Consider the following 8,722-nt stretch of genomic DNA (forward strand, 5'->3'; position numbering starts at 1 on the left):
TGGGGGGGGGGGAGTGAAAAAAGCAAGTCGCCAGGTCTGAGACTCGAACTGTAGTCAGCCATGTGGGAGTCCAGAGCCCTTAATCACCACACCACCTGCTGGCCCCCTACCCAGCATTTTTATGTGCAGAAGATTTCATAGGAAACATGGACCAATCTGCTTATAAAAACGAGAAGAAATATTTATGACAAAATTCAGGTTTTACAACCACTCAAGTGGTTGTCACTTAAAAGGATTCTATTTAAACTAGAGCTTGACATCCAGCTGGCTGGGTCACAAGCGTGTGTCCAGCAAGCACAAGGAAGCCTTGGGATGTGAACCTGAGACCTTCAATCTTGCCACCAATTTCAATCATTCGGCCTTCAAAGGATTTCTTGTCTCCTTCACACTATTCTTTACTTCAGTTTATTTATTCGGAAATACATACTGCTCAGGCTCTGTGCCGCAGAGGTAACGTGCTACTCAAGAGAAGCTAGATCCCGCAAGGCGACGGTGGCTTGAATCCCTGGTTTGATCTGCCTGAAACATGTTGGGCTCATGCATGAGTGCCCTGGATCTGATGCGCTAGAGGACAGGAGGAAGTGGATCACGGTGACCAGACTCTATGGAAAGTGCCATCCCTCACACACGCTCACTCTGTCATGAATAAAGGAATACAAGTTCTTTGTACCACTAATCACAGCTGCTTAATCCATGTTTGATGAGCTAAGGAAAGAAGGGTCTTCCCTCCTCCCAGGGAAGGACTCCCTGACTTTTTAACTGGCTCTGTGATTGTTTCCTGCCCTCTTAAAAGAGATGACGGAGATGTAGATAATACTTGGATGTGCGTGGGACTTGACAGTTTCCTATGGGCTTTCACATACATTAGAAAATCATTTTAGGGACCAGATGATGACAACAGTGGGTACGCTCCGTGATGCTGGACCCATGAGGCGATGTCCCAAGTTGGTGTCTCAAGGCTTCCTTGTACATGCTGGGCACACGCATACAAGTAAAGAATTTAAACAGCACCGAAAGGAGTCCAGGTTAGGACTGGGTAAAATTGTTTTAAACGTAGCATATAGAAAGGAAGAAAGAATGTTTTCCTAAAAGAGATACAGAATCACCGCTAAATGGCAGAGGCTGTGGTTCCGAAAATTTGTCCATTCTTGGGCTTTGGTTAAGTCCTGCAGGAAAAGAAAAGAAGAAGAAGAAGGAGAAGGAGAAGGAGAAGGAGAAGGAGAAAGAGAAGGAGAAAAGGAGAAGGAGAAGGAGAGGAAGAGGAAGAGGAAGAAGAAGAAAAAGGAAAAGGAAAAACCCTGCAGGAAAAAAATGGCCCCCAGAGGGTACTGTTTCAGAGTCCAATGGCACTCCTTCAGCCAACTCCCTATAAAAAAGTGCTCTTACAGGGCCAGCAGGTGGCGTAGTGGCTAAGGCCTATTTAAACTAGAGCTTGACATCCAGCTGGCTGGGTCACAAGCGTGTGTCCAGCAAGCACAAGGAAGCCTTGGGATGTGAACCTGAGACCTTCAATCTTGCCACCAATTTCAATCATTCGGCCTTCAAAGGATTTCTTGTCTCCTTCACACTATTCTTTACTTCAGTTTATTTATTCGGAAATACATACTGCTCAGGCTCTGTGCCGCAGAGGTAACGTGCTACTCAAGAGAAGCTAGATCCCGCAAGGCGACGGTGGCTTGAATCCCTGGTTTGATCTGCCTGAAACATGTTGGGCTCATGCATGAGTGCCCTGGATCTGATGCGCTAGAGGACAGGAGGAAGTGGATCACGGTGACCAGACTCTATGGAAAGTGCCATCCCTCACACACGCTCACTCTGTCATGAATAAAGGAATACAAGTTCTTTGTACCACTAATCACAGCTGCTTAATCCATGTTTGATGAGCTAAGGAAAGAAGGGTCTTCCCTCCTCCCAGGGAAGGACTCCCTGACTTTTTAACTGGCTCTGTGATTGTTTCCTGCCCTCTTAAAAGAGATGACGGAGATGTAGATAATACTTGGATGTGCGTGGGACTTGACAGTTTCCTATGGGCTTTCACATACATTAGAAAATCATTTTAGGGACCAGATGATGACAACAGTGGGTACGCTCCGTGATGCTGGACCCATGAGGCGATGTCCCAAGTTGGTGTCTCAAGGCTTCCTTGTACATGCTGGGCACACGCATACAAGTAAAGAATTTAAACAGCACCGAAAGGAGTCCAGGTTAGGACTGGGTAAAATTGTTTTAAACGTAGCATATAGAAAGGAAGAAAGAATGTTTTCCTAAAAGAGATACAGAATCACCGCTAAATGGCAGAGGCTGTGGTTCCGAAAATTTGTCCATTCTTGGGCTTTGGTTAAGTCCTGCAGGAAAAGAAAAGAAGAAGAAGAAGGAGAAGGAGAAGGAGAAGGAGAAGGAGAAAGAGAAGGAGAAAAGGAGAAGGAGAAGGAGAGGAAGAGGAAGAGGAAGAAGAAGAAAAAGGAAAAGGAAAAACCCTGCAGGAAAAAAATGGCCCCCAGAGGGTACTGTTTCAGAGTCCAATGGCACTCCTTCAGCCAACTCCCTATAAAAAAGTGCTCTTACAGGGCCAGCAGGTGGCGTAGTGGCTAAGGCACTAAACGCCCACATAGTCCAACATAATTCAAGACCCCAGACCTAGCAGCTTGAAAATTACACCACACATATGTGTACCCAAAATCCTGAGAGGAGAATGGAAGAGAAGGGGATGGGAGGACCTCACTTTCCCACGTTCTCTCCAGTGAGCACATATGCCCTATGGCAAAGAAAAAAAGTTCTCATATATTGAGGACTCACAATCTTCCTGACTCAAAGCTCTTATGACTGATTTCACAACGAATTGTACACCACAAAAAAACACTGTATTTTCTACTCTAAACTTCCAGATCAAGATGTCATCTTTAAAAGGAAGTCACATGGGATCAACATTGGCCTGGCCTAGAGCGGGGACATTCTATCAGCTCCACCCTGGTACCCTGATGCTGGTGGTTCACGTGGTCTTACATCTGCTCAGAAACAGAGAATTTTACATATGGTTAGTTTGTTACCCACTTCCCATAAGGACACGGATGGTGAATAAATCAGAACAATAGGAGAACATATGAGACTGTTACATTTAATTTAGCAATTAATAATTAAGATTAAGAAAATTGTTTGTCATTTAGAAACACCAGGATTCATCCTTTTAATTACCATCTGGATTTCTTATAAATTATTTGATTTGTTTAAGCCTTGTTTACTTTCATTCCAAAGCCCTCAGATTTCGTTAATTTAGCATGCCAGACACTCAGCTAATCGCCTTAGCAGGAAACAAAGCAAAATATGAAAGTGCTCTGCAAACAAGCCACTCTGGTGGTAAAGAAACCAAGGGAGTGGGAGAGCTGCCATCTCCTCCGCGTCAGCCACAGCTACCTGTGGGGCTGTGGGCAAGTCACTTCGTGGGGCTTAGGGAAACATTCTACCAATGGCCTGGCTCCAGGGAAATAGCAAAGGGCTTTCATTATCAGTAGTTTCACCCAAGTAATGTAGGACATTTTCCCTTCCTTTCTGCACCATCTCTGCAGGTCTCTGGAACCATGTCCCCCAGCAGTCACAGGATGGGACTCGTGCATACAGGACAGACTTTCCAACGTGGGTTGTCTACACAAAATAAGAGTCAAGGATCTGCCAGAACTGTGCTCAGTTACATATTTCAGAAGCCAAATATAGTGACAGCACCCTCTTCCTCCACCCTATCTATAGTTTCACTTCTTACGGTTTTAATTACTAGGACTCCACCGTGGTGTGAAAATATTAGATGGAACGTTCCAGAAAGAAACAATTCACACGTTTCAAATTGCATGCCTTTTTATCACGTGTGATAAAATCTCACACTGTCCCACTCCATCCTACCCAGCACACGAATCATCCCTTTTGTCCAGTGTATCCACACTCCGTAAGCTACCTGTCCATTAATCATGTAGTAATCTTCTCAGTCACTGGTATTATACAGACAGTCTCCAATTGACACTGGTTCAACTTACATTTTCTTGGCTTCATGACGGTGCAAAAGTAATACACATGCAGTAGAAACTGTACTTTGAGCACCATACAACCATTCTGTTTTCACTCTCAGTTCAGTGCAATACATTGCATGAGATATTCTATACTTTATTATAAAACAGGTTTGTGTTGGATGATTTTGGTCAACTCTAGGCTAAAGGAAGTGATCTGAGCATGTTTAAGGTTGGTTAGGCTAAGCTTTGATGTGTCATAGGTTAGGTGTATTAAATGCACTTTGAGGGGCCGGCTGGTGGCATGGTGGTGAAGGGTGCTGGACTCCCACATGGCCAACCACAGTTCAAGTCCCATACCTGGCAGCTTGCTTTTTTACTTTCTCTCTCTCTCTCATTCTCTCTCTCTCTCTCTCTCTCTCTCTCTCTCCCTCTCTCCCCCTCTCTGGTCAGACTAAAATAAATAAAGTAATTCTTAAAAATACAAAATAATAAAATAAATGCATTTTGACTTACTATTTTTTTAGGTTTTTGCCATAGGGTACATGCACTTGCCAGAGAGAGACAGAGAGAGAGCAAAAGTGAGAATCATTCCTTAAGAGCGATAGCCACTCCATAATCCCTTCTCCTCCATTCTTCTTTCATGATTTTTTGGTACTCATGTTCATGCGCTCCATATTTTTTCAAGCTGCTGGGTCTTGGACTTGAACTGTGGAGTTAGCTATATGGGCTCCAGCCTTTTAACCACCATGCCACCTGCTGGCTCAACTTATAATATTTTCAGTTTGTGGCAGGTTTATTTGCTTGTAAATCCATGGTAAGTCCAAGAGAAAGCTAAGAGCCCACATCAGCTAGTTCTGTTCATTGTTCTTAGGAAAAGAATAGCTTTCCTGGAAGCCTTACCTAGTGGAAGATATAACATTTGCGCATATTTCATTGGCCAGACATGATCTCAAAGGAAGTCTAGAAATTGTCTGATGGGCAAACCACCTTTCTGAACCATATGGGCAATATAACAGTGAAGGAAAGACGGTGAGCAGAAATGGAGTCGGCTACTGGCTGCAGATGCCACAGGAAGGAGAAAAGTATTGAGACAAGATGGGGGTCCTCGAGCTAATCATTAGCGGTCACACAGGTGGCAAGATATCCGCAGGAAATAAGCTAACGAAGCCCCTTGTGGAGGATGCAGTGCTCATGCCAATGAAGAACAGGCTTCCCGTGGCACCCAGCGAAGGTGAGTCATTCAACAATGGCTGCCATGTGAACGGGAATATGGAGATAATAACAGTACCTAACTCATGAGACTTGTTAAAATGGGTCAAGTGGATTAATCCATGTAAAGTACATGGGGTGGTGGGGCTGGCAGGTGGTGTAGTAGTTAAAGGCACTGGACTCCCATATGGCGGACCACGGTTCGAGTCCTGGACCTGGCAGCTTGCTTTCTCACTTTCTCTCTCTCTCTCTCTCTCTCACTCTGTCCCTCTCTGGTCAAATTAAAATAAACAAATAAATAAGTAAAGTTAAATAAAATAATTCTTTAAAAAAATTTTTTTAATAAAGTACATGGGGTGGTATGGGGTCATCGCAAGCGTAGCACATTTTGGTGTCATGGATCTTATCTTTTCTCTTGAACCAAACCATTCCAGGACTGAGCTATGTCACTTGTGTTTTGTAAGTCTAATATTAATCCATATTCTGCTACTTTTTATATTGCAAACCTTGAATTTATTTAAATAATACCACCTCTAAGAGTAGCTACCTTTGGGTTCCATAAGAACTCCTAATTCCCTGGAATTTTTCTCTTTCCCACTACATTAGTTTCCTAGGGTTACATAATAAAGCACCACAAGGGGCCAGCAGTTGATATGGTGGTTAAGGCGCTAGACTCCCTCATGGCCAACCACAGTTCAAGTACTGGACCTGGTGACTTAAAAATCATGCCAGGCATGTGTGCATGCATGCCTGCCCAAAAAAACCTCTCTCTCTTGAGTGAGCATATACACTCTATGGCAAAAAAAAAAAAAAAAAAAAAAAAAAAAGGCTTTAAAATAAATAAATAAAATATAAAGGTCACAAACTAGTGACTTAGAACAACAGAAATGTATTTTCTCATGGTTCTTCAGGCCAGAAGCCTGAAATCAAGGTGCCAGCAAGGCCATGCTCCCTCCACTGCCTCTCATGGAAGGTCCTTCATTACTCCTTCCAGCTTCCAGTTGTCTCCAGGGTTCCTTGGCTTGTAATGGCTAATTCCAACCTCTGCGTTCATCTTACACAACTATCTTCCTGTGTGTCTCACATAGTCTTTCCTCTGTGTCTGCGTCCAAAGGTCTCTCTTCTTATTAGAATACCGGTTGTACTAAATACTGGGGCCTGACACTCTAGTATGGTCTCATCTTGATTAACTAATTGCATCTGTGATGATCCTATTTCCAAATAAAGTCATTCTGAGGTGCTGGGGGTTAGTACTTCAGCATAGCACTTGGGAGACCCAATTCAACCTGTAACATCTACCAATCCCTTCAGTTCTCCTAATGTATTCATAAGCTCCACTGCCACCCTTCCGGGTCCAGAAACCAACCAGTTTCTGAAACAGCTCTCGTGCGACGTACGCCTTTTTATAAATGTAGTAGCACGCTTTGGTCATGTATGATTCCTCTGCTAGCCTGTGAGCCCCTTGCAGGTAGGTAATACATCATGTTCACCTTTTTTTTTTAATAATTATTTATTATATTTTATTTATTCATTCATTTATCTCTAATTTGACAGAGAGAGAGAGAAAGAGGGGAAGTGAGAAAGCAAGCCACCAGGTCCGGGACTCGAACTCTGGTCAGCCATGTGCCACCTGCTGTTCCCCATCATGTTCACCTTTTACAAAAATAAATAAATAAATAATTACTTTATTTAATTTTATTTCTTTTATTCTTTTTCATTTGACCAGAGCGAGACAGAGAGAGAAAGAGGGAAAGTGGGAAAGCAAGTCACCAGGTCCGGGCTTGAACTGAAGTCAGCCATATGGGAGTCTAGAACCTTAAGTCCCATGCCACCTACCAGTCCTCATTTTCAATTTTTTTTTTTTTGGAGAGATTTTCACTGTAGGGCGCGTGCGCTCGCCAGACAGACAGAGAGAGACATAGAGACAGAAAGCGAGAAATCACCCCCCAGGGGGGATGGTCATGCCGCAATCCCTTCTCCTCCATTCTCCTCTCAGGATCTTGGGCACGCACGCACACGCACCCGGCGTGAGTTTTAAGCTACCGGGTCCGGGACACGACCCGCGGTCGACTACGTGGGAGTCCAGCGACATAGCCATTACGCTAACTGCTGGTTCCCCTCATTTTCAACTTTGAGAGTAGAAAAATTCTAGAAGAGCACGTAGTCCATAGGATGGAGACTTCAACAGAGTAAGAAAAGAGGAAAGAAGGAGCAAAGGGAGGAGGGAGAGAAGTAACTCAAAGGCTGTCTTGACAGCCCGCCTGCGAGTGACACCAGGCCCTTTCCTTTTCCGTTTATTCCACCCCTTGTTTTTCTCACATGAGACCTTGGTCTTTGCCTCCATCAGGCGTCTCCACTGGACTGCCAATAACTGTCCTGACTGTGGGCTGGAGATGACGGTTCCCTGTGACTCCCAAATGATATGAACGTCCTCTGGTCACTACAGCTATCTCTGTGATGGCCTTAGAGCCATAGCTCTCTCCTTCACAAGGCCAAGACATAGAGACCAGCAAGTAGTATGGTGGACTCCCACATGGCTAGCCACAGTTCAAGCCTCGGACCTGGTAGCTCGCTTTCTCTCTCTCTCTCTCTCTCTCTTTCTCTCTGTCTGTCTGGTGAGCACACATGCACTGTAGCAAATTTTAAAATAATAATAATTAATTTAACAAGTAAAATTTTAAGGGAAAAAAACAAAAAGGCCAGGACATAGAGGGCATAAACTCCTCCCCAACCAATTATAGCCTAGCCCTGATGCCCACACGAATGACAGTAGCTAAATCTTACTGACACTTACTACCCTCTGCTGCTCTCACAGAGATCAGTTTGTTGACATCTGGTTTAGGTCATTATGCTTATTAATAACCAAATATCACACATTGGGTAATTCATTAAGGATAAAGATTTACTCGGCTTATGGATTTGGAGGCCCAAGGTCAAGGAGCTACATGTGGAAAGGGTCTTCTTTGTTTTTGGGAGAGGTTTTTGCTATACGGTGCGTGCGCTCGCCAGAAAGACAGAGAGAGACAGAGAGACAGAAAGCAAGAAATTACCCCCCGGGGGGATGATCACACCGCAATCCCTTCTCCTCCATTCTCCTCTTGGGATCTTGGGCACGCATACAGACGCCCAGCGTGAGTTTAAGCTGCGGGGTCCGGGACTCGGACCGCAGTCGACTACATGGGAGCCCAACGACATAGCCATTGCGCCAACTGCTGGTCCCAGAAAGGGCCTTCTTATTGGTGGGGACTCTCTAGAGTTCTGAGGCAGCAGATGGCATCACATGACAAGAGAGTGACAACCTGCATCGACGTCCATGTGTCTGCTCTGGTCTCTCTCCCTCTTTATAAAGCCACTGGTATTCAATCAGGGAGTCCCTGCCCTGATGACCTAATTCTAATCACCTTCCAAAGGCTCCATCTCTTTTTTTTTTTTTTTTTTTTTGGAGGGGTTTTCGCTATAGGGCGCGTGCGCTTGCCAGACAGACAGAGAGAGACATAGAGACAGAAAGCAAGAAGTCA

At 44.4% G+C, this 8,722-nt stretch overlaps 1 pseudogene; it reads left to right on the forward strand.

The window, feature by feature from the left end:
* The first annotated feature begins 5,090 nt into the window (after nt 1–5,090).
* LOC102478693 (eukaryotic translation initiation factor 1 pseudogene) overlaps nt 5,091–8,722 on the forward strand; it is a 9,100-nt pseudogene continuing 5,468 nt past the window's right edge.

This window comes from Tupaia chinensis, unplaced genomic scaffold (genome assembly GCF_000334495.1).
Source record: "Tupaia chinensis unplaced genomic scaffold, TupChi_1.0 Scaffold138407_1, whole genome shotgun sequence".
NCBI classification, from domain to species: Eukaryota; Metazoa; Chordata; class Mammalia; order Scandentia; family Tupaiidae; genus Tupaia; species Tupaia belangeri.